The following is a 25380-nucleotide window of genomic DNA, read 5'->3' on the forward strand; positions in this document are numbered from 1 at the left end:
AATATGTCTGAAAACAAAATTGTTCCAACGTTATGGGCAACACTGTACATAGATATAAAAGAATTAATGTTGAAGTTATAAAAATAAAACTATGTGCAGCATGACATTTAGGTTGTCATATAATATAGATTTTTTTTTTTTTTTAAACAAACTTTAACATACATTTTCCTGGCCTGCATTGGTTCTGTATTCCCACAACTGGTGCAGTACGACACAGGTGTTGAGAGCAAAGCAGCACAACATGTAACGAAACACACCGTAAACACCTGTTTCACACAGTTCTACTGTTTAACACAACCCCACCAACAGTGAACATGCCTGTATAAATGCCTACATACCAGATCCTGTTAACATTAACCCACTGCGTCTTGTATATTCATAAATTACTGTGTGTTTGTGATTGTAAATTCTGTGTAATCCAGTCAACGTAACAGAGGACGGGCCCCTGCTGTCTAACTTCCTGTGTGTGTGTGTCTGTGTGTGTGACGAACACCTGCAGTACATACAGGCCACCAAATGTCAGAGCTGAACTCATCGCTGCACCGAAAACATCACATGTAAGTACTCTAAACATACATAATACATACTCTGCATTCTATGGGTAAAAAGCTGAGTTATGGGATGTCACTGTACAAATGAAAGATCATTCTTGGTAGCAACAAATACTGTTGTTGTGACAAATATAAAAAGGTTCCAGCTGCCGACTGAGGTCCACCGTTATAGACAGATGCAAAGGGTCACAGAGGGACAAGGCTGTACACTCTGACATGGATACGTTTATAAAACTCTTTATTCGTACGTACTGATTAAGTTGTCTTTGTCTGGTCTTGTCTGTTTTGGTTATATTCTGATTCAAAGGTGACCAAAAAAAAAACACAGTAAAACAACAGATCACTGTGATGTGATCGCAGTGAATTCTAAGTGTCTGCTGATTTCAGCTGATTAAAAGACTGCTGAAATGAAACAAACCAAGTAAGCTGAATGTTTTAGTCTCCATCGTAAGTATTAAATTGTTCTCAGAATCCTTTAACCCATAACGACCCAGTGCTACGTTTGTGGCAGTTCCCATATGAATTCCTCTCTCTTTTTAACCTTTTATAAGTAATTTATCACAATTTATTATAATATCTTCTGTATTTAGCATTTTTTTCAGTGAAACTCAGGTATTTTCCCATATCTAATTTACTGATCATGTAGATGTTCATAAAAGCTCAGATTAAAGTTGATGGTTACTATTTCAGAAACAGAGAAAACTGAAGAAATAGTGCATTTTTTCAGGAAATATATCAATAACTGAACATAAAAACATCTACATCCACTGTCATTTGCCAAACTCCATGGGTTTTACTGGTGAATCAATGGTATTGAAGACAACGGTGTTTCCACGGTAACTACAGAGCCTCTGAATGTCCAAATGGGTCATATCTGATGACATGAAAAAATGACAAACTGCTTTTTACACCAATTATTTACATGCATTAATAGGATTAGTGGATCAACAGGTATTAAACAGTCTAGATCAAAAGACGATATTGTTCGACGGTGGATGTTTGGGTCTTTATGGCTTAAGAGCTTCTATTTCTGATTTGACCTCGGTAGATCTTGTTGCTTTTCTTAGTTTTGCCGTTGCTTTTGATTACAGCCCTGAGAGAGATTTCTCAAGCCTTAAAAATCACATACCTAAAATAGAATTTGCCATTCCTCTGTCTCTTACAGTTTAAGATCAAACTCAACTTGTGCAATAATGGCAGTAACATTCACCTGATTTCGCAATTGTTAACATTTATGGGGTGCTGATCTTAGTAGTAAGTAATACACAGTAATACACAAACTAACTCTGTTGTTGTCTGAAATAAATATATATATGCATATATATGAAAATATAGATAAAAAGCCAATATGTTTACGTGTTACTCCTGATCTTGTTTGGTGTTAGCTGTTGCCAGGTTGTACATACCTATGGCCTACATGTCACCTGATATGTTAGATCATAAAAAAAATCATATTCTGCGATACTAAAAAAAAATATCTATTGCTTGAAATCACTTGCAAAATGTTGTTGATATAATACATACAAGCATAAATAAAATATATAAGAAAATTCAATGAATAGATATATTTACAACTTTCATACAACGTTTATGCGTGTACGTAGATGTAACATATATACTATGTACAGTAACATAAAGTGAATGAAAGTCTTCTTCATGTGTTATACACAAGTACCAACTTTAGGACAGCTGGAGAAAAGTACCATGGTTTAGTAACACTCCCAAAAAACAAAGCTGTAAAGACAAGAGTTTTCCGTTATTGTTCAACTAATCTACTGTAGTTGTATTTCATGTGCTGAATAGAGTACGTACCAAGCCTTTTTTCACAGGTGATATTTTGACTTGTCATAGCAGTCACCACACAGGTACCCTAAAACCATTTACAACAGATGCCTCTGTTGTATTCAAGAGTCCTATTAAGCAATGACAGTGATCCAGTACCAATAGAACCAGGACCGTTAAACTAAAACAACAAAATGGAATCCGACCCTCTACAGTTATTAATGTGCTCATGTGTGCTCTTGCTACTGTGGCACATTAATATGTCACATATAACCAGACGCTGTCATGTCCCTCTGTTTTGATAATTTTATTAAAGCTAAAAAAATAATAATGGCAAATATTAAAAACTGCATTTAAAAAAATATCCTGTAAACAAGGAAATAGGTTAAATAATTCAGCAATAACAGCCACATAATATATTATATTATAAACAAACAAGAGAGTGGAGAATGAATATAATAAATACAATCAAAGCAGAAGTTATGTTGGAAAGGCCATTCTGAACACAGGAGTTCTGAAGTGAGATTTGACAAAGAGAGTCTATGGTGCGGGTTAAAGAAGAATAATATGTCATGTGAGCTCATCAGTTATAACATATGGAGCAAGAGGAAAACGACGTAAAAGACAATGAGATCATAATAACATATAGAACGTAATAAGGCAAAAACAATACGAAAACATTGTAATCCATGATGGTCTGACAAACTTTGTCAACCGCTGGGTCATATAAACGTGAATGACTTTTAGTTTAGTTATTTTAGTATTCGGGTGATGCACCAATGACCAAATCACACAAATAGTTTGTATATTTTTAGTGCATGTCTCATAAGTTTTGTATTCAAGTTGGTGATCATTAGCAAGTACTAACTTATCTATTATTATATATGAAGTTTTTGGACCGCCATGGGAAAAACCATCATTCTTCTTTTGTGTTCCTCTTTTGCATTCGTTAGTAGCTCTAACCTTGTGTATTTTAGACTAAGACACTTACGAAGGCCTCCGGCACCACTGTGCCTACATTATGTTTGTGTGTTGTGTTTTGTTAAATTTGCCCCAGTTATGGTGTAAAAAGCTGTGTTTAGACAAAGTTCCTTTGTGCAATTTGACTGCCATCCTTTCAGGCTAGAAATGAACAAGTCTGTAAAATACACTGATCAACAGACAGCTGTATCTGTTGATAACCTCTTAACCTCTCAGACTTTATAGCAATGATTTTCATGCTCTTTTTCATTATGCGACATGAATTTAGGAACTTCAGTAAACCAACAAACCTAATGTTGGCCTAAGACATTTCCATAGTACTGTCTATCAATACTGATGTCTGCCTGATATTTCAATAGATCTATTGCATATTTTTTAGAATAATAAAAATAACCAGCATCACTATATTACAGCAAAGAAACAGACTTCACTTTTAATATCAGGGCATAAAAAACAGTGGTCTGTGTACAAAAAATGGTTAGTTGGTGAGTTCTCAAAAAAAAAAAAAAAAAAAAAAAGTATCATGTATCCAGTGTATGTAATCTTCCTTGGTGCCACATGTCAGCAAATTAATCCAGTGGTTTCATGTGCTTTTGTTTCTCTGTTGGTGATAACTTCAGGTCAGTTACTGTGTTATGATATTAAAACATCTACTCCATGGTGAACTGGGGGTGTGAAATGTGATACAAAAGGATTCCCTTTTCAAGCTTTTAAGACCTGCATTACTCAGTTGAGTTTTCTTTCTCGTTGTCTCTCTGACACACACAATCATTCAAAGTGAAAGTGCAATTTCTAAACTTGCGTACCTCCCTTCTTCCATTTAGGTTGTCATCCCATTTGTGAAAAAGACCAGGAGCCAAATTCATTATATATTGCCTAATTATACATTTGTGTTTACTTGAATGACATCTTAAAAACTGGAAGCATTCACACAAATTAGCTGAATTCCATTAACAGCCTGCTAATGAATGTAATAGGTTTTAATCATCCTGTTGATGTGGAACCATGATACATACTAACAAGCAACTAGCTGCATGTCAACTCACTGTACTAAGTACTGCTGTCTGTACGGTCACGTATCCCATGCTCTGATTTTGACAGGAATTAAATTAAACAAGAGACAGTGTAGTGTTTAATTTTTAGACAGTCTGTTTTGGAGTAATTTACAGGCCATCAGCATATGGCTCCAAGTTAGCTTAACGGCTGAATGCACACTGCAGCACATTAAGTGTGTATTTAATAACCTTAAACTCCAGCTAAATAAAGTCCTGAATGAATGTGGAGGCAATAGTGTTCACAGACTGCTTAAAAGGACATGTTTACTGCTTCTGAGTGACTGGGAGTCATTTTTTATCTGGAGGTCACACTCCCTGACATCTCCTGCTAAGATCGGCTGACTGGACCTGTCTATCACCTGAAGGGACACCACAATGATATTACTACATTAAAGCTATACTGTACGATGTGGCATTTTTGCACTTTTCTTTTGTAACCTTAAAATGCTCTTAATATGTGTGTGACAAACTAAAATGTAAAAGAAATCCACCAAGTTTTGAAACTCAAAAATGTTTAATTCTCATATATTTCTGATAGAAGTCTGACCAATCATTTTATTCGGCCCAAATAAAATAATTGGCTGAGCTTCCTGTCTGTCAGTCATCCATTGCCGCCGTCCTGCATCAGATAGCGGTGCCTCTGAATCTGACGTTTCACTCGCACTGCTCCTCCTGTCAAGGACAATGAATGGATAGAACTCAAATGCACAGTGCTGAAGGGAAAAAAGGATTTCTTAACAGAAACAACAACCAAGAGGAACAAACAGAAAACCCCACTGCAGCAGTCAGAGTCCAGTGAATAAAGGACGGTGATAAAGTCCAGGAGTCGGGTGTACTTGACTCTGAAGACATGTCCGTCCAAAACTCAATTTTTTTGACCGCACAGACTCTGCGTACATGTACTTGGTGTCAGTCAATGTAGGATGATGTAGGATGATAAATGTATTGACTATGAAAGCTCACATGTCCACGGACAGTGTGTGGAGTCTGCGTGCTCACAGTATGGCACAGTCCGCCCAGCCCTGTGGGGGAATTTATTGTAGGTGATGAGGTGCAGTGAACACAGTGATCCACAGACCAGACCCTTAAATACAGGGTCTCCTAATGAAAAATAGCAGCAGGTGGATGATGTTGTGTCTGATTGCTGAGGGAGGGGTCCACAGCCACGCCAGAGCGGACCAGACCTCCACCTCTACCTTCGTGTTCGTTAGATGAGGAGGGGAGTGTCAGAGCTCAGGCAGGGGGAAGTGGGCTTAGCTTTGGATAGAGGTGGGTTATCCATGTTCAGATTTTTACTAAGTGCTGTGCGATATGCCAGATCAGTAGGTATAGTTTTAAATGTAGGGTTAGATGAATAAAAAAGTCAAAATTACAGAGTTTAACTAATATTAGGGACTGCATAGTACTTTCACAATTATAAGCTATAGTTACAATGTCCTGTATCTTATTAGTGATTAAAAAATGTGTTAATTAGCTGCTTAATCCTAATGCTAATACCTGATAGCATTAAACCAGGAATTACATCATTTTTAAGTAATATTAGAGTAAAATGGATATAAGCTGTCAGACATGCTTATAAATTGGTACTAGAGGTAGTTTTTTTTTTTTTTTCTTCTTTTTTTTTTACTAGAGGTAGTTTTAATATGAAGTAATGCAAAATGATGATTTAATGTTTTAACTTTCTTGTAGTGTCTCGTCTCTAGTGCCATGTTATAATTGGTGTACTTATTCCATTTTTACCATAATAATTATTACCTCTGCCAGGAGGTATTGTGATTGCTTTGCTTTGCGTATTTGCATGTTTGCGTGCGTGTTTGTTTGTTAGCATGATAACTCAAAAGGTATGGACGGATTTTCTGGAAATTTTCAGGAAATGTTGATACTGGCACAAGGAAGAAAGGATTAAATTTTGGTGGTGATTGGGGGTGGGGGGGTGGGGGGGTAGATCTGTCTTGGCAGAGGTCTGCGCTCTCTGAGTGTTTTTCTTGTTGTATTTCTTATTAAGATTTTAGTTCATTATAGTCATGATGACTTGTCCTCTTATTTTGGTCTGAGATGACATATCATTAACCTTATAGCATAATTACCTAAGTCATATTTTTGGCCACATTGTGATATCTGTGTAACTTTGCCCTCCTAACACTGCTGATTCATTTTCCATTATTTTCCATGATCTGAAACAAATATGACAGGCAGTTATGCTATTTTATATATATATATATATATATATATATATATATATATATATATATATATATATATATATATATATATATATATATATATATGTAGTAGTAGTAGTACGCATTCAATACATGGTAGCCTTGAACATCCAGGTGTCGTGGAGCCACTGACCTACAGTTCAAGTAAAAATGACTTCTTCTGAGTTCATTTCCCATTCCATAAACTTCTCTCACTGAGACGTTGTCAGGTTGTAAATAGTACATATAAGACTGATCAGTGTCTCAGAGTGGTACAGTGTAGATACAAAAATCTTGACATTGTCCTCTGTTATTATTGTTGTTACAGTTTGCAAGTATTTGTGAACTTTGTGTCTGTAATTCATGCGATTTCTTAGTAGGCCAAGAGTGATGTGCAATAAACCAGGAAATGAAACAATGCACCTGTTAACTCACTGATCCTGTTCATATAGACATGGCCAATAGTTCCATAGTTATAGACATAGTTATTTTCTTTAAAGAAATCTCCTTCTCTCTTGGAAGAAATGCTCATATTCCTTGAGTAATGTACTACAAAAATACAGAAGCCTGATCATTATATTTTGTAAATCATTTTAATTTCTTAATATTGGTGAGTTTAAAATTAATTATCAATCAGACATAAGAAGAACTTACTTACACTTTGATGATAAAACTAAAAAAAACTTGCTTTCAGTAATTTTCTTGGCTTGGAGATAGTGTGTCCTAATACTCATAATGTATATGCTTTTTTCCAAATTAATGAACTGTATTTATTTATTTATTTTTTTTCTTTAGTTTATGCTGACTCTTTGAATCTCATGCTGAACATACAATGTAGGCTAGTGTACGTGAATGTGATACTTGTGTGTAAGCAGTGTTTGCAGAATTATTTTTAAACATACAAAACCTTTTTCATTTTCATCACAGAAACCACTGTCTGTCTATACTATCTGTATTTAAGAGTGATTTAGATGAATAAGCTTGATATGTTCATTATTTACAGGAACATATTAATTTATAGCTACACAAACAGTAAGTGCTGCATATACATATGTAGGCGCTGCAGCAGTTTTTCCATGGTAAACCAACGTCATTAAACTCATTCACTTCATATCAATTTCACACTGACAGTCAGTATACTTGCTAGTCTGTTGTGGAACCATGATGAATTTTCCTACACTAACATGAATTGTGCTTTGTCGACAATCCACAGATGACTCTCTAAACAATATGATTTCATATCGTTGCTCTTCCTTTGTTTATACATGCACTAACTGGTACAAAATAGAAAAAGAATACAGTATTTTTACATTCTCTGACAAACAACACAGCAGTAGACAAATAACCAGTGATGAATGTAAAATGGTGAGTGGGAGAGACAGAAAACAAAGCCAACTTTTCATCTATTGTTTCACAACTGTGAGGTTTCAAAGAAGCTTGAATGAAGTTCCCCTCATGGTGTAACAGTTACAATGTTTTCAACCATTGAGCAGAATGTCATTTGTTTCTGATTCTCCTCCTCGTTTCCACTGACATTTTGTTAATTTCTGAAACATGAGAGCAGCCACACACATTAATGCGTACAGTATCCGATCTATACCTTTCCATCCCCACACAACCTCAGACATCCTCCGGTGTTTTAGCTTTAATGTTGTTTCTGATGTTTAATGTTGTAACTTAATTTCACTGTCAAACTCAAAATTAAGAAAGAAAAAAGATCAGTGAAGCAGAATAATGATCGTATGCTGAGGGAAACCCTCTGTAGGAGAGAATGGAGGATGAGGAAGTAAGATACATATATGAAAAAAGTGAATCATACTTTATTCCTCCTTGTTGCCCACACTTGTAGTCTTTTTCTTTTTCAGTAATGACACGATGTGGTACAGACGCCTTCGTTAGTATGTGACTAATGAGGGAGTCCTCACTTTCAGGTGTTTTCCAACAGAATCACAGCCCAAAAACCGAAGCTCGAAAGTAGTGTCACATCGAACCGATTCTATGTGACAGATGTATGTACAGGTAGAAAACACACAAAAAAAGTCCACTTAACTTTACATTCAAGCAGCTCTAACTTAAGGCTTTTGTTCTGAGGAACCAACTGAAGGCTTGTTTCATTTCAGGCTGAACAGAAGCAGGTGTTGGCCCTTCATGATGGCAGTACAGAGACAGGCAGAGAAACCTCAGAGAGACACATGAGACGTATGCAAGATGTTTGTTTTGTCCTTGTTGTGGTTCATGTCTCTAAACCACCTCTGCGCTGTGCTTCTACATTTCTACATCTGATCTAACATTCAGTTCTTCTCCTGTTAACATGGGAAGAGTTGAATTGGACCAAGAAGGAGAATTTCTTTTTTGCCACAGAGCCTGAAAACACATGTTTCACCACTGTTGAAGAATAATTAAACTCAATGTATGTAGGGACTAAAGATGGAAATTAGCCTCGACTTTAATCTTGCATATTGACGCATATTGCATTTATTAATAGGCACTGTCCCTTTGAAAAAACAAACTTCAAAGTAATCTCACACTTTGAATCCTAAATATTGTATCTCTGCTGTTGATCATCTGAAGTCTGTGATCCAAAAGTAGCTCATATTTCCTCGGGGATCAATGAAAAGACTTGGAAATTGAGATACATTTTTCTGTAGTGAATCGGCACAGATGTACAGTACAGACCGACACTCCAGTAATTGTTGCTGTCATTTTATAAGGACAACAGTAAGACAGAAGTCAGATCAATAGAAACAGACTGAAATGTGCAGATGTTGTATTTGTGCTGAATTGAGTGCAGTGACTCTACAGCAGGTTAACAGAGCAGATAAGCAGCAGCAGATGTTTAGCTCCTGCACAGGTGTACTTTTACCCAGAAAGGTAGAAAAAAAAAGAATGACAACTGTGTGCCATGCAGCATTTGATCTGAGTTATGTACAGGATATAAAAACATAGACATGACATGCTTTAGCTTTACATAATGTTAACTGTATTTCTCTGTAAAAATTTAACTGTGTTGTAAAAAGCATAAAACATAAGTATTTATTCCTTGGTAGTAGCGTATGCACTGACAATGGCATGTGCGTGGATATGTAGATTAATTTGGACGTAAAATACAATGAATGACTCGTCTTTTAATTTACAGGTTGTTTTTAGTTGCAGGGTTTCCTAGTTGTATATTTTCAGCATTTGAAGCAGAAAACAAAACATCTTCAAGTGAAATTTCCCCAACTCACACATAACATTTACACAGTTTATCATTAACAAACTTGTGACACTGAAATTTGTTTAATATACCGTCAAATTCTCATTGTTTCCAATGGGTCAGATGTGATGTGCTATGCTCTATTCGTGGATAATATGTTTAAGAGTTGAATGTTGGGTTTGATACAAGTATAATATGGACTTAGCCGAGCGCTGGAATTAACAAAGACTATAAGTGTCATGTTATAAAACATCAAGAAAAAAGCAAATGTGATGAAAAAATATGTCCTTAAAGATGCTTTGTATGCTTCAGTCTTGTTTTTTTAAATTTTTCTTTGACTGATTTCTTGCGTTTTTTGTACAGTCAAAGGCAGTAAACTCATATTTTATTTCAAATCCACGCTTTTTTATCAGATGAGTTAAGATAAATTATAAACACCATTAACATCTGCATATCCTGTTATGAACTTTAACAAATACAAATACTAGATGTGTGTGACTCCAAGTGTTGGCACAGCAGCTTTTGGTTGTTTTTGGGATTTTTTTGTAAATGCAGTATATTTTTAGTATATGAAGTTTTCAGTTCAAGGCGTCATTAACAGTAGTAAACAAACACAAAAGTTAGGCAATACATAATAAATATGGCTTAAAATAACAGGAGGTCAGTGTTTAAAGAGGGAATAAACAGCGACTGGTTCTGAAGTTATGAGGGGATTTTATAGAGCTGCCTTTTCCAAATTTAGGGTCACTAAACTGTTTTTACTGGCTCAGTAATATATCTAACAATTATACGATATATGAGTTGTTCTTTTAATTATAATAGTATGAGAGAGTTTTCTGGAAGAGTTTATAGACCTATGTTAAATGCTGAGGAGAAGTAAGAGAACAAAATAACAAAATAAAAATGACAAAACAAGGAAAACGACATAACAAGACATAAAATATGAAACAATATGATAAAAGGTAAAAGATGCAACAAGAGTAAAATGACGTAAAAGACTGAACAAGGTGAAGATAGAGTCAAAATAAAAGATGCAGCGAGTAGAGAATGACGTGAAAGAGGGAACGACAATTACAGTAGACATTGGGCATAAAAACAGTAAAAAAAACCAACATTATTTTGATGTGAAAGACTCTGAAACAATGTAGATAATGTAAGCAATTCAATATGTATATTTGCATCTTTGGGTCCGGAAAAGAAATTATATTGATTTCTTTTGTCTGAAGCTAAAAACCTTGGAAACCACTCTTATAGAGAAATCAGTAATACACCCTCATCGCTTGTGTTTTTAACACGCGATGCCTACTCCATTATTTTTATTATTCCACTATATGTGCAAATAATCAACACACATTGCCCTGATATCGTCTGTTCCTCATAAAGTCAATGACTGTGCCTCTATTTCTCACATTTTTGGAAATGTTTAATTTACAGGAACTTGCATTACCAACCGTTCATGGCTTGAATTTTAATGCACTAATTATGCAGCTAAATGTGTACAATTATACGATGAGGGAAAAGTCAACTGAGCAATTATAAATTAGGCCGAAAGCCGCCCGTGTGCTATTTAGACCATCTGCTAAACATAGATAGAGTCCAGTGAGACCCTTAACAAATTTTGTGACTTATGTTATCAGAAAGAACTTTAAATAATTATTTAAACCAGTTAAGATTAATTAGTTTTTTTATATTAGAAGCAGATTTAGTTTTTATGCTTTACTGAAACTCTTGTATTTAGAATGTGCATCTACGCTGTCCAAAGTTTTATTTACTACATTGAAGGAATGTGTTCATTTTTACCATAAAGGACAAATTAATTTAGTAGCTCAAACAATTTTAAGACATAAAAGTTTGTGAGCAGATTTCACCCTCCTCTTCTGCAACAGCCAATCAACGGTCATTATTCTGATTTCAGATTTGATCAACAACTGCGTGCTCTTTTCCAGACCAATCACTGGTGAGGGAGGTGCAACAGCAGTTAAAAAGAGGGTTCGTTTGATAAATATTCAACACATCCGCCTGACTCGCTGCTGAATACAGAGGGACATCCAGCTGTCAAGAGTAGGTGTAAGTATACTGTAAGGCATTTTGGAACCTTTACTACACGTGGATATATTTTTGGTGCTATACTACTATACTATTTATACATATATAATACTGTGACACTTATTATGCATCTACGGGGTGGTGAAGCAAAATTTACAATATTTTGAGGCAGGGATTGAAAGACCGTGTATGACCAATTAGTTTATTGAAAGTCATGAGAATTTATTTGCCACAAGAAAATGGACATAATAGAAAATGTTTTTATTCTATGTGTCCTCCTTCTTTCTCAATAACTGCCTTCACACGCTTCCTGAAACTTGCGCAAGTGTTCCTCAAATATTCGGGTGACAACTTCTCCCATTCTTCTTTAATAGTATCTTCCAGACTTTCTCGAAATAGTTTTGCTCATAGTCATTCTCTTCTTTACATTATAAACAGTCTTTATGGACACTCCAACTATTTTTGAAATCTCCTTTGGTGTGACGAGTGCATTCAGCAAATCACACACTCTTTGACGTTTGCTTTCCTGATTACTCATATGGGCAAAAGTTTCTGAAAAGGTATGGATAATAGTGTTAGGTATGATTATGACATCAATATATGTTTGGTTTCAAAACAGTTGATGTAGTGCCTGCTGAGAAAAAACAACTAAATGTTCATTGTAAATTTTGCTTCCCTACCCTGTACATTATCTTATTTTATATCAGAGTCTTACATTTTCCCGTTTTTCTTTTCTTAAAATGCATCTAAGTGCTGGGCAGTCAACCGCTATATACAAAATCCACGTACACGGCTTTTAAAAATGTAAAATCAGTGTGTTTTTTTCTCAACAAAAGAGAAACTTTTGTAATTGCGTACATTAGTGTGTTCGCTGTACCCTGACTTTTAAATGTGATTAACAATCTAAGCAAGAAGCGTAATAGAATATGCTGACATGTCATGAATATTAATGTCCACAGCTAATTTTCCAGTGGATGATATAGTGTGATCAATGATATATATCTAGTTTTTTGACTCTGTGTTAAAGGGCATAAGCTGCTGTATGTCTGTGTCATTTACTGAAGACTCAAATTCAGGAAGTCAACGGATTATAATTCAAACAGTGGAAATCAGACGCACAAATCCTGACCTGTTTCCTTTTTGTCCCTGTTGTCCTTCTGTCATCATTTTTTATTTTCCTCTGTTCGTTCTGCTCCCCTCCCTTACCTCTACACTAAATTTGACCCTCCTCCTCCTCCATCTTTAACTTGTTGAACCTCATACTGACTGAAAATGTTACCATCTTGGTTTCCGAGTAAAAGCTCCACAGGTTCAGTGTCTTTGAACATCTGTTTATCATCACTTTCACTCCCTGTTATTTATTTATTTTTTTTATACCTTTACACAACAAACTCTAGTCTTAGTTAAAATAATGCATTATATTATTATTATTATTATTATTATTATTATTATTATTATTATTATTATTATTATTATTATTATTATATTTTATCTCGATTATATGTTTACTCTCATCGGTTTGTTGTTTGGTTTGTTTGACCGTCACCAGGTTTATGCTAAAAGTACTGCACCGAAACTTGATGGAAGCAGAAAAGAGGAGAATCTTGAATTTTTTTTTCACTTTTTCCATCATTTACCAAAAACACAGTATTTGACTGACCCGGACAACTACAGAGTTTTTGAGAATATATGCCATGAGTGCCGTTTTATTTTCTTGATTGTTTTAATCGTTACTCAATTTAGACAGGTACTTTTAAGTTTTTAGTTTTATGCTGCAACTGAATGATTATCATCTGTGACGACGAGGGAACAGCTCATACCAGGAAGGACTTTGTGACTAAAGCTGGGCGATAAACAAAAAATAATAATAGTTAGCCTATAATCGTACCACTGTTTATCCCAGTAAATATCATTATGGTGAATCGAAATTTTCTTTTCTCTTTATGGTTTATTTTATCTACTTTCTCAGCTTCAAAATGTTATTTTTGATCAATTTAGTCATCCATATTTTGATCTTGAATAAACAACGTTATCATTATAATGGTTTTGATTGTTCTACCTTTAGATTTCTCAAATGTTCCACACTTTGTCTGTGTTGGTCATATACTGACCATAAAGAACAGTTTTAAACCACAATAACTCGGGTTCACTGACATTTATCGTACTCAGATCTTTAACCCAGCTATATTGTGACTTTAATCATTATAAAATAGTCTTCCTCATGTGTGTATATAGCGTTAAAGTTTACAGTCTTTTCACAGGTTGTTGTGTATTGATTTGACTGTTTAAACCTTGATATTTTATTCCGCTTCTGAAACATGGACAGTGAATCACCATGAACCAGGGACGCAGCATTATACCAGTACCTTAACCACCAGGACACAAAAATATCCTACTTTCAATAATTTATACCATTAAATATTTGTTCTGGCACAAACCTGTAAGGATACGCATTGATCAGTACTGTGCAAAAGTGTTCTGTTCTTTAAGCAAAAGTTATAATGACCACACATAACGATTTCTCAGTCTCCACATCAGTGTATCAACTGGAAGAAATACAAAACCTAAACAACATTAAAAACAAAAGCAAATTTAGAAAAAACCATGTATATTATAGAAACCATGTGGAACCAGACAGAGAAAATTATTAAGACGGACAAGAAAAACTCTGGGATGTTCTGAACAAAGCCTGATTTAATATACGACCAAATCATTTAAGAAAACATCCAGACAGTCGACTTGACAGAGATTAAGATGTACTAAATCCAAAAATGGTCACATTAAATACTGACTTTTACCCGTAGATGCCATTTAGTTCTAATTCAATAAATACTGTGCAAATATTTCCTGAATTATCTTATGTCTTAATAAAGAGACTCAGAAATAAAACTTCGTGTTCATCACAATCACATAAAACCAACAATGTAAAGTGACCTAAGACTTTTGCATAGTATCGTACAAATTGTTCTCTTTTGTAATTTTAGTTTATACAGAATAGATCATCTTAAATCAGTCCACCACTTACTGTATGTGATCATCTTTACATAATTTAACTCACATAAACCTGATTGAGACCATTTTAATCATAATATTTGATATGCTGTCATACCTAAATATTGTTTTTTTAAATACTGATTGTAAACAACATTTCGATAGTGTGTCGCTTTTCAGCTTGATTGCAACACAAGATTAGCGCTACCTACTCTTAATTTATCCGCATCTCAAAAAATCATGTTGATAAATAAAATGAGGTCTTGGGGCAGTCTGACCTGAATGACCTCTTTAATATTTAATCAGTCAAATGTATTTTTTTTTTTTGCATTTTTGTTGATATTTGATCAAAAAACTAAATATTAATATTATTTCCACATCATAGTGAAGCGATACACTATTATCTTATATTGTTGAAATTTGATTTAAAAACTGAATATTAATATTATTTCCACATCATAGTGAGGCGGTACATGATTATATTATATTGTTGATATTTGATTAAAAAACTGAATATTAATATTATTTCCACATCATAGTGAAGCGGTACATGATTATATTATATTGTTGATATTTGATTACAAAACTGAATATTAATATTATTTCCACATCATAGTGAAGTGGTACACTATTATATTATATTGTTGATATTTGATTAAAAAACTGAATATTAATATTATTTCTACATCATAGTGAAGCGGTACAGTATGATCTTTTTAAGTGTTAAGACAGTTTAAACTGTACAACAGCAACAGTAAAAGTCTTTGTTCACTGTCATGACATAACAGGCACAACAGAAGAAAGGGAAGACAGAGATAAGGGAGTAAGACAAGGAGAGAAGAAGAGAAACATGTACCTTAAACCACACTCTAGGTGTGCTGCCGGCGCTGTGGTCTCTTTTTTTTCTCTTTTTGAGCGAGGAGAGATCCGTCTTTCGTGGAACAAGGGAGGAAGAGAGGGGGTGTAAGAGGCAGAGGGGGGGGCAGACAGAGGGGAGCATTGGGATAGAAATCTGCACCATGCTAAATCAAGGCCCACCACAACCCAGCGTACGCCCTGAGCCTCTTCCCTCCAACATTTGTCAGTCTCTTTTCATCCAAAGCCCACCACAGGCCGCCTACTCGCAAATCTCTTAACTCTTCATCTTTTATCTTCTTAAATCTCTCTCAATCTGAGACCACCACAAACCCCTCATCGTTTCCTGCAGGATGATTTCACTCAGCAGCAGAGATGGGTGTATATACAAGACATGAATCTATGACAGAATATTAGAAATATTTAAAAATATATGACCGTTGGCAATTATTGATTAAACATTAAATGAAAGATGGGGTTTTATAACTGATTAAACACCTCTCTGATGCAGTGTCATTATTGTAACTAGACATGGCAGGATTTATTTCTTGCTATAGAGTACTTGTTTTAATAGCTATAGTTGATATATTGTCATATTAATGCTTGTATTTTTCTAAAAAACCTGTATTTCATTTCAGATTTGTGGCCAAGATGAAGGACTTCATACAGTCTGTCTTCAGTCTCTCCTTCTTCATTTTAGCATCAGGTAAGTTGCACTGATTGCAGGTGTTGTTGTAGTTTTTTGGGTTTTTTTAATTTTCACTTGGGGTACACTTTATTTTTTTACACATTAACCTCTCTGTCTCTGTAGGGGCTCAGGAGGTAATATATGCTCAAGCAGGAGGGACAGTTATCCTCAAGACTCCACCAGTAAATCAGTTACAAAATTATTACATTTACTGGTTCTTTAATGATGGGCCTGACTCTATTGCCTGGCGCAATACCCATGACAGGACAGAAATTAGTGAAGGTGAGAGTGCACATATGTTTGTACCATCAACCGATAAAGCAGGCCCATACATTTTAAGGAATGTCTTTTGAACAATAAAACTACTGTCATTTGATTCTTGTTTTGCAGCTGAACTCTGGAACAGCCGCCTGAAGATAACTTATGATAAGCTGACCATCACAAACATCCAAGAAGGAAACTACGGCACTTTTACCTGTCGTGTGAGGGATGCTCTCAGCAAAGAAATAGAGACAAAACAGTATATACTACTCAAAGTCAATGGTAAGAGTTCAATAATGTGAGATATTTAGAGTATTTATTTGTGATATTTACCCTGACACAGTTTAATTTATATATATATATATATATATATATATATATATATATATATATATATATATATATATATATATATATATATTTACTTATTTATTTATTTATTTATTTATTTATTTTTTACCACAGAACTTAATGTAGATGTAGTTCTAAGTAAAATGAAAATCCATGTTGTTAATATGCAAACTTTAATGCTGTTTTTTTGTTTTTTTTTTTGTTTGTTTTTTACAAAGCAACAAAGCACTAGTGGGGGAAAGATAATAAGATAATACTAATAAAGAAATGTAAAAATACTCCATTAGAGATATGAGCGCTGCCTGAAAAACTCAACCAAAGTGAAAGCACATAAGTATTAGTAGCAAAATATAATTGAAGTATTGAAGTCCTGCTTTGGTCCTTTTGACTGAAATATGATCATATACATGACAAAGAATTATTAATGCCAACACATCAGCATTAGAGCAGCATAGTACTGTTGTAGATGCTGGAGATGGATTTAGTCTGACCAACTTAATGTATGAGTTTTATAAATCCGAGGGCTCATCAAATGATTAATGACAGAGGAAAGAGGAAAAGGAAAAGCCAAAACCCTAATACAGTGATATAGTTTAGGGCCTTTTTTTTTTGGCTCAGATTTTTCGTGGAAAAAAAAAATAAAAAATTCAACATTATGAAATTAAACCACATGAGGCTGTCAGAGGGTAAAAATCACTATTTGTTGGAGCTGTTAAAAACTCATAGACGTCAGAAATGTTAGATGACTACACACTGCGTAAATGTTGAGGCCTAAAAGACTGGAAACCACTAATTTAATCTTCAGGAATGTATTGTGTTTTAAAAGCTTGTTAAATCAACAGTGTCAAGTTGTCATCAGGAAAACTAAAGCTGTCAGATAGATATTGTGGAGTAAAAAGTACAGCGTTTGCCTCTGGGATGTATTTCAGTGCAAGTATGACATAGTATAAGCAGAAATAGAAGTACCTCTAGTTTATATTTAAATAGAGAACATGAGTAAATGTACTTAAAATGTAGTGTAATGAATGAACTTTATACTGCTATATTCTACCACTGCAGAGCAAGTGTCCTTTAAAATATGTTTTCATGATGTCCGTTCTGATGCTTTTTCCTAGTGATTCTGAATTCAGCCTTCCTGCTGCCCCAAGAATCTCTGTCTCTGACCTGTGAAGCAGAAACTCCTCCGAGACGCCGACCACCACAGATCCACTGGCTGAATCCTCAGGGAGAGAGACTGAGTAGAGCCACTGGGCGACAACTCACAAAGAAAGCTACAAGCCAAGACAACGGCCAGTGGACTTGTGTTGTGAAAAGTAATAATAATAATGAAGAAAGCAGAGCACACATTTCCGTTACTGTCATGGGTGAGTTGCTGTGTACGTGCATCTGAGAATTAGTTTTACAGTTGTGTAACTTTGATCTGAACGTAGGTCGGCCATTATGTTTCTTTTCCTTTTACTCAGACCTGCTTCCAGCTGATCCTGTTCCTACTCAGTACACCTCTAAATCCTCACCCCTCTCCATTCCCTGCTCCATTCCCTCTCACATCTCCTGGGATAAAGTCAAAGAAAAGGGCATCCAGGAAGTTCACTGGTACTTCTGCTCGAAACCAGAAACGGGCGTCGTTTGTAATAATTCAACGCTGTACTCACTCTCTCTGGAGGAAAAAATGACCTGGAACCCCTACGAAACCAGACAGCTGAGGACTGCCTCGGACACAAGTAAAGGAGATCTGTCTTTGTTCAGAAAAGTGGGGGGCAAAAGAAGACAGAGGAAACTACATATGCGCCAATGAATTTTAAAGATGGTGTGACTATAAGCAAAAAGATACATGTTGAAGTGCTGCAAGTGAGTCACAAAAACACAGATCTTTCTTTTTTTTTTTTTTTTTTTTTTAAATATCATCTAGTTATTGCACGTCCTTCATCCTAGTGTCCGGCCTTTTTCCTCCTTCCTAGTTGTCATTCGTAACAAGCTGGCGTTGTTTCCTGGCTACCTCTGTGTTTCTGCTGTTTTTCGTTTCATTGTTTTCATCTCTGTGCTGCAGAGTTATTTGGAAGAGTCCCTGGTGTGACGTGTCTAATCCAGTAGCTAATACACTAGTGAGCTCCACTTGTTTTAATAGGGTTATAACAAGATTTTTCCTCTGCCGAGGAGTGTGTTTACATAATGGATTTTAATTGGACTTTGTGTCCTGAGTTATTTGTGATGCTAACTAAGATTTCTCATTTTTATTTGAACTCTACATAACTGGGAACAATGAAAAGAAACAAATAATTCAAGGCAGGGTTATATCTAGGAAATCTGAAGTGCTTTAAGGTGCATTTATTTTGGGAGTCTCTCAATTCACTAAGTCCTACAGGGACCCATATTGCAATATTTTTACTCCATTCAAGATTTGGGCACATCTGCCAAATAAAATTCAATGTGATTATAACATTATATATACATTATATAAATATAAACTGTGCATTTTGAAAATGGGTTCTTGTTTAAAGGGTGTTTTCTTTAATGCTGCTCAAGTCAGAGTTTTAGACATAATAGTTGTAAAAAGGTTAAACACTAGTAAATGTTTTTGTACATATGTAAAGTAACAAAGTTGCTGTGTTAGGTTGTATTTACAGTAAAAAACAGCCTTTTTAGAAATGAACCAAAATCTATAAGTGATCTCCCCTTAAGAAAATCTGAAATCTGCCAGTAGTGTAAGCAGATTTTACTTGGTTAGATTTCTAATACCTTAAAACCTTAAAACAGCTTGTGCTCATAACAAGTAATAAAAGCACCGTTACTTAAAGCATACTTGTTATTCTTAAGTTCTACAGGGGGTCTCATTCGTAAAATAAGAGAACTTATTCCTCTGCTGTGATGTTAATGCAAACCACCGTTTTAACTTGTTACTGTCTAGCCAAATATTGGGTGGAATATTTTAACACAAAGATAGATACCCAAAATAATAATGCTTTGCAAATGAAAAACATACTTGAGAAGCTTGTTTTTCCTAATTTCAGTGTTTTCTTTTTATTTTCTTGAAATTCCCTTTTTGCAGTGCAGATATAAAAAATGCAAAGAATGCCAGCTGGCTGGAGGCATAGGTGTCCCTGGTGTTCACAAATGACTGCGAGGTTGTTGGATATGAAATGCAACAAATGATTAATGTAATAAATCTGTCTTTTTCTCCGTCCTTCCTCCTGTCTGTCCCCAGTCATCTCCTCCCCAGGAACTGAGTTGATTTATGGCCAGCAGGTCAATCTGACCTGCAGCTCCGGTGATCCACTGACCTCTGACTTGCAGGTGAAGTGGTTTCCACCTAAAGATGCGCACCTGCGAGCTCCTGCATCTGGCCCTCACCCCGCCCAGCTCACCATCCCGGAAGTGGGCAAAGAAGACAACGGGAAGTGGAGGTGTGAGCTGTGGCGGAACAGCACACAGTTGGCGTTAGCCTACATGACGCTGAAAGTCGGTGAGTGCAGGAAGAGAGAGAAACAGAGGCAGGAAATATGACATGAGTATGACCTTGTGGCCACAGGCTTTTAAAGATGAAACCTGTAGTTTTACATGATGCATACGTTCTTGGTACTGTTTGGTGACTGTGTTTCTGTTCTATATAGAACCTAAATTCAGTGTGTGGATGCTGGTGACCATCTCTGGAGCCACAGTCATTGCAGTACTCTTACTCATCCTCATTTTCATCCTGTGCCGCCGCAGACAGGTACAGTTAAATTATCCCTTTTCCCCTTCTGTAAATCACGTTGGATTACTGAAGTGACATTCACCTTTTTTTTGTCTCTACTTCTTTTTGTCTCTTTCTTTGTGGTGACATTAGCGGAAGATGAGACACCTCAGGCATCGACTCTGCCAGTGCAAAAAGTATGTACCAACCATTTCCTGGTCTGATGAAATGGCTCCAAAAACACTTTCACAGTCACACACTCAGGGCTGAAATCTCTATAACACTTGTACCCATAAGCTGTTTTACGAAGATACAATCATAAAATAAACATCTCCATTTCATCTTTATTCCATTTCACTCTTTGTGGCTGTGTTTTTCTTCCCATAACTCAAATGGAAAACTCTGATTTTCTGTTTCAGCCCCCAACCAAGAGGCTTCTACAAAACATAATATCCAAAAGGACAGATTTTCAAGAGGATGCTGCACTCAGATGAATATCTATTCAGACAAGATTATTTTCTCCTGTATCTTAACTCTGTATTTTGGTCTCCTGAGTTAAATGAAAAGCTGAAAGTCAGATACATCTGTGTTACAGCAGTTGAACTCACCAGCCTGTTTGGATTTATTTAGACACATTATTTTTGTTTGCAATGTGCCTTATGATCAAATCTAACTGAATTTTTTTTTATTGCTGTGAAACTACTGTTTCATTCCTATTTCAATTTATAATTATTCTGTTTATACCTGTTTATTCAAATTTTTTTTTTGACATTGTTTTAATTTGTCTGTTTATATGATGTATTTTTTTTTTGTGTGATACCATGATGGTCAAAATAGTATATCTGTAGGCAATGATTGCTTTCTTCTGTAAATATAAACACACTTTATTTTTTACATACAGCAGAAAAAAAACACCCTAAATAAATAATACAAATTTAATGACTTTTCCTGAAGTGACCCAAAAGTTGCTAAAAGGAAAATACATTTTAATAGTGTATGTTTTGTACAGGTTCTACAAATTTTGGTGCATAGAAGCTGTTCTAAGCTGGGTCAAATTTGACCAAATTAACTTTATTTTCAGTTTCAATAAAATATATCTCAATGATTAAGACTGTTACGTTTTTTTTTTTTTTTGTTTTTTATGTTTTAGGTAAAATAGGACATGATATTGTGTGATTATAGATGCTTTTTCCTCCATAAACAAATTGTGGAAGTCTTACATACAGACTCTCCCTGCTCTGTGATACATTAAATAAAGATTAATCATTAATCTGTTAGTGTCATGTAAGATATTTATACATCTTAAATACATCTGTTGGTTGAAATTTACCATATATACTTATTTTTAGGGCATTCTTACATTGGTTCTAATGTGAACTGGGCCATACATTGATTAAAGCACATTTTACACACTGTAATATAAAACAGGCTAAAAAAAAAATCTGCAGTGATCATAAATGTGTTACACTTTTTCAGTATAGTTATCAACATCTTTTGTAAATGACATGACTGTGACTCCCAGTGTTCTGAAATCCTCATTGCAGACATTATCAGTGGGTGTGTGAGCATCAGACTGAGATTTTTAATTTAGATTCATAGTGGTTTTACTACCTGTGTGTTTCCTACACTTGATAAGATAGTGTCTCAGTTTTAATAGTTACCTCTTTAGGGGGAGATTTGCATTAATCAGCAGCGGTAATCACTGCTGGAAAAGGTGCCGTGTGTCCTGTGTCTGATTGAATTGTTGCAGATGAATATTGCAAACTGTAGAGTGAATCCTGAACAACCTCAAATTTAATTAAAGTCAGTATTATAACCTAAATACCCATAGCATATGTTTAGTAAAAGACTTATAACCATGTTGATTTATTTCCATGCTTCATGCTTTTCTACATGACTCTTTTGTCAAGGAGAGGCGTTGTCAGTGGAGAAATATCAGAAGTCTGCAGGTGTACATACATGCTGACAGGTTTTACCTCCATGGACACACTTTGGCTCAGGAAGGTCACACCTGGGAACACTCTTTAAAGTTTGGGCAAACTTTTACTGTGTGGGTCAGTTTTGGTCCTACACGGGGTGGATCCTGGCTGGATGTCAGTTGATTTTATAATGATAAGCTTTATTGTAATGCTGTGCTCAACACATAAACGTGCCTGAAATAAACCATGACACTGGATGTCGCATTTACACCAGGCAACAGACCTGATGGCATTTTATCCATATTATATCGTGTGTGATTCATCATGGTAAATCTGTCCTTCCAACTCTTAATCTGAAAGATTGTGGGTAAGATGTGTGGGGTCTACTTTGGCCTGTGGATTTTAGATTTATGTGAATCTTATATGAGTCTGTTATATATAATAAGTCTGTTAAAACTGTATGATATGGTGCTTAACCCTTAAAGGCTGTTTTGTGTGGATTTCCACATGACTTTTTCTCTACATTTAACCTTTCCTTAGTGATGTATTACCATTTATACACTGTGTTTTGCATTTTCAGTGAAAATCAGGTATTTTTCTGTATTTAATTGACTGATTATGTAGATGTTCATAAAAGCCTGGTGTACATTTTTAAGTGTATTATATCAAAATAGACCAAACTGAAAAAAAGGTGATTTTTCAGCTAAATATATCTCTATATCAAAACTATTATCTACAACTACTGTCTCTTATCAAACTCCATGGGTTTTATTTGTGAATCAATGTTGCAGAAATAACAGTGTTTCCACATTCCACTACAGAGCCTCTGAACGTCCAAATGGATCATATCTGCTGATGATGAAAAGCTGAGAAACTACACTTTACCTGAATATTCACATGTATTGATAGAATCAGTGGTTCAAACGCTATTTATCATTTTAGATCAGTAGATGCTTTTGGTGACTTATAGGTGTTTATTATTATTATTATTATTATTATTATTATTATTATTATTATTAATTATTATTATTATTATTATTATTATTATCTCAAACTGTTTAATAACCTCTAAGCCACCAACCTATTAGTACGTTGAAATACTTGCAAAAACTGTGTAAAATGCAGTTTATCATCTTTTCATGGTCATCAGATATGACCCATTTGGATGTTCAGAGGCTCTGTAATTAAAGTGGAAACATTGTCATTTTCTACAACATTATTAGATTATACCCTTTATATACCATTATGCCATTATAGATTATACCCCCATGGTATCAATAGTGTTGAGTGATTATCACAAGAATTACTTCCTTTTTCAACTTTTTATTGGGGTTCATCTTTTTTAGGTAAGATAAGTGAGAAGTTAACTGACTCAAATTTTGAAACTTACTTTTATTACTTCAATCAGAAAAACCTTATTATATTCTGGACTGGGGGTATACTTTGGCCTGTAGTGGTATAATCTGGACTGGGGGTATACCTTGGCTTGTAGGGGTATATTCTGGACTGGGGGTATACTTTAGCCTGTAGGGGTATAATCTGGACTGGGGGTATACTTTGGCCTGTAGGGGTATATTCTGGGACTGGGGCTATACTTTGGCCTGTAGGGGTATATTCTGGACTGGGGGTATACATTGGCCTGTAGGGGTGTAATGTGGACAGGGGGTATGCTTTGGCCTGTAGGGGTATAATCTGGACTGGGGGTATTCTTTGGCCTGTAGGGGTATAATCTGGACGGGGGGTATACTTTGGCCTGTAGGGGTATAATGTGGACTGGGGGTATACTTTGGCCTGTAGGGGTATAATCTGGACTGGGGGTATACTTTGGCCTGTAGGGGTATAATCTGGACTTGGGGTATGCTTTGGCCCTGTAGGGGTATAATCTGGACTGGGGGTATACTTTAGCCTGTAGGGGTATATTCTATACAGGGGGTATGCTTTGGCCTGTAGGGTATAATCGGACTGGGGGTATACTTTGGCCTGTAGGGGTATAATCTGGGCTGGGGGTATACTTTGGCCTGTAGGGGTATAATGTGGACTGGGGGTATATTTTGGCCTGTAGAGGTATAATCTGGAACTGGGGGTATACGTTAGCCTGTAGGGGTATATTCTATACAGGGGGTATGCTTTGGCCTGTAGGGGTATAATCTGGACTGGGGGTATACTTTAGCCTGTAGGGGTATAATCTGGACTCGGGGTATACTTTGGCCTGTAGGGGTATAATCTGAATTGGGGGTATACCTTGATTTGTAGGGGTATAATCTGGACTGGGGGTATACTTTGGCCTGTAGGGGTATAATCTGAATTGGGGGTTATACTTTGGCCTGTAGGGGTATATTCAGGCCAGGGGGTATACTTTGGCCCCTTACAACCAGGTCTTTACAGGTTAACTCAACTTGCTCCTAAGGGATGGTCAAGACTCCTTGAATTTGTCAGATCATTCTAGTGATTTGTATTACACCCACTGGAACTGCACTACTAGTCCATGGGCCAGATGAGACGTCGGTACCACTCAAGGTGGCAAAGGTTGCTTATACTTTTTGAAAAGATACATGTCTGTAGTCAACATTTTGGTATGATAACCTTTCTGGAAGCAGTGACGTGCAGTCAGAGGAGGCAGGGGAGGCAGAGCCTCCCTTGACAATCTTGAAAAGAAAAAAAAGTTAACCTATAAAATATAATAAATGTTGATAGTTGTCAGCTGGTATGTCCTATAAACTCATTTTCCGTTTCGAATCCATACTGTTCTTATTATTTTTTTTTGTCAATTAGAATAGCAGAATTTCCGCATGCTCCGTTCAAATACAGGGAGGAGATGTGCCGTGAGGCAGCG

At 35.7% G+C, this 25380-nt stretch overlaps 1 pseudogene; it reads left to right on the forward strand.

The window, feature by feature from the left end:
- Window positions 1-513: 513 nt before the first annotated feature.
- On the forward strand, window positions 514-21731 carry LOC115435367 (uncharacterized; annotated as a pseudogene).
- The last annotated feature ends 3649 nt before the right edge of the window (window positions 21732-25380 follow it).

The sequence above is a fragment of the Sphaeramia orbicularis genome, chromosome 16, assembly GCF_902148855.1.
Source record: "Sphaeramia orbicularis chromosome 16, fSphaOr1.1, whole genome shotgun sequence".
Classification (NCBI taxonomy): Eukaryota; Metazoa; Chordata; class Actinopteri; order Kurtiformes; family Apogonidae; genus Sphaeramia; species Sphaeramia orbicularis.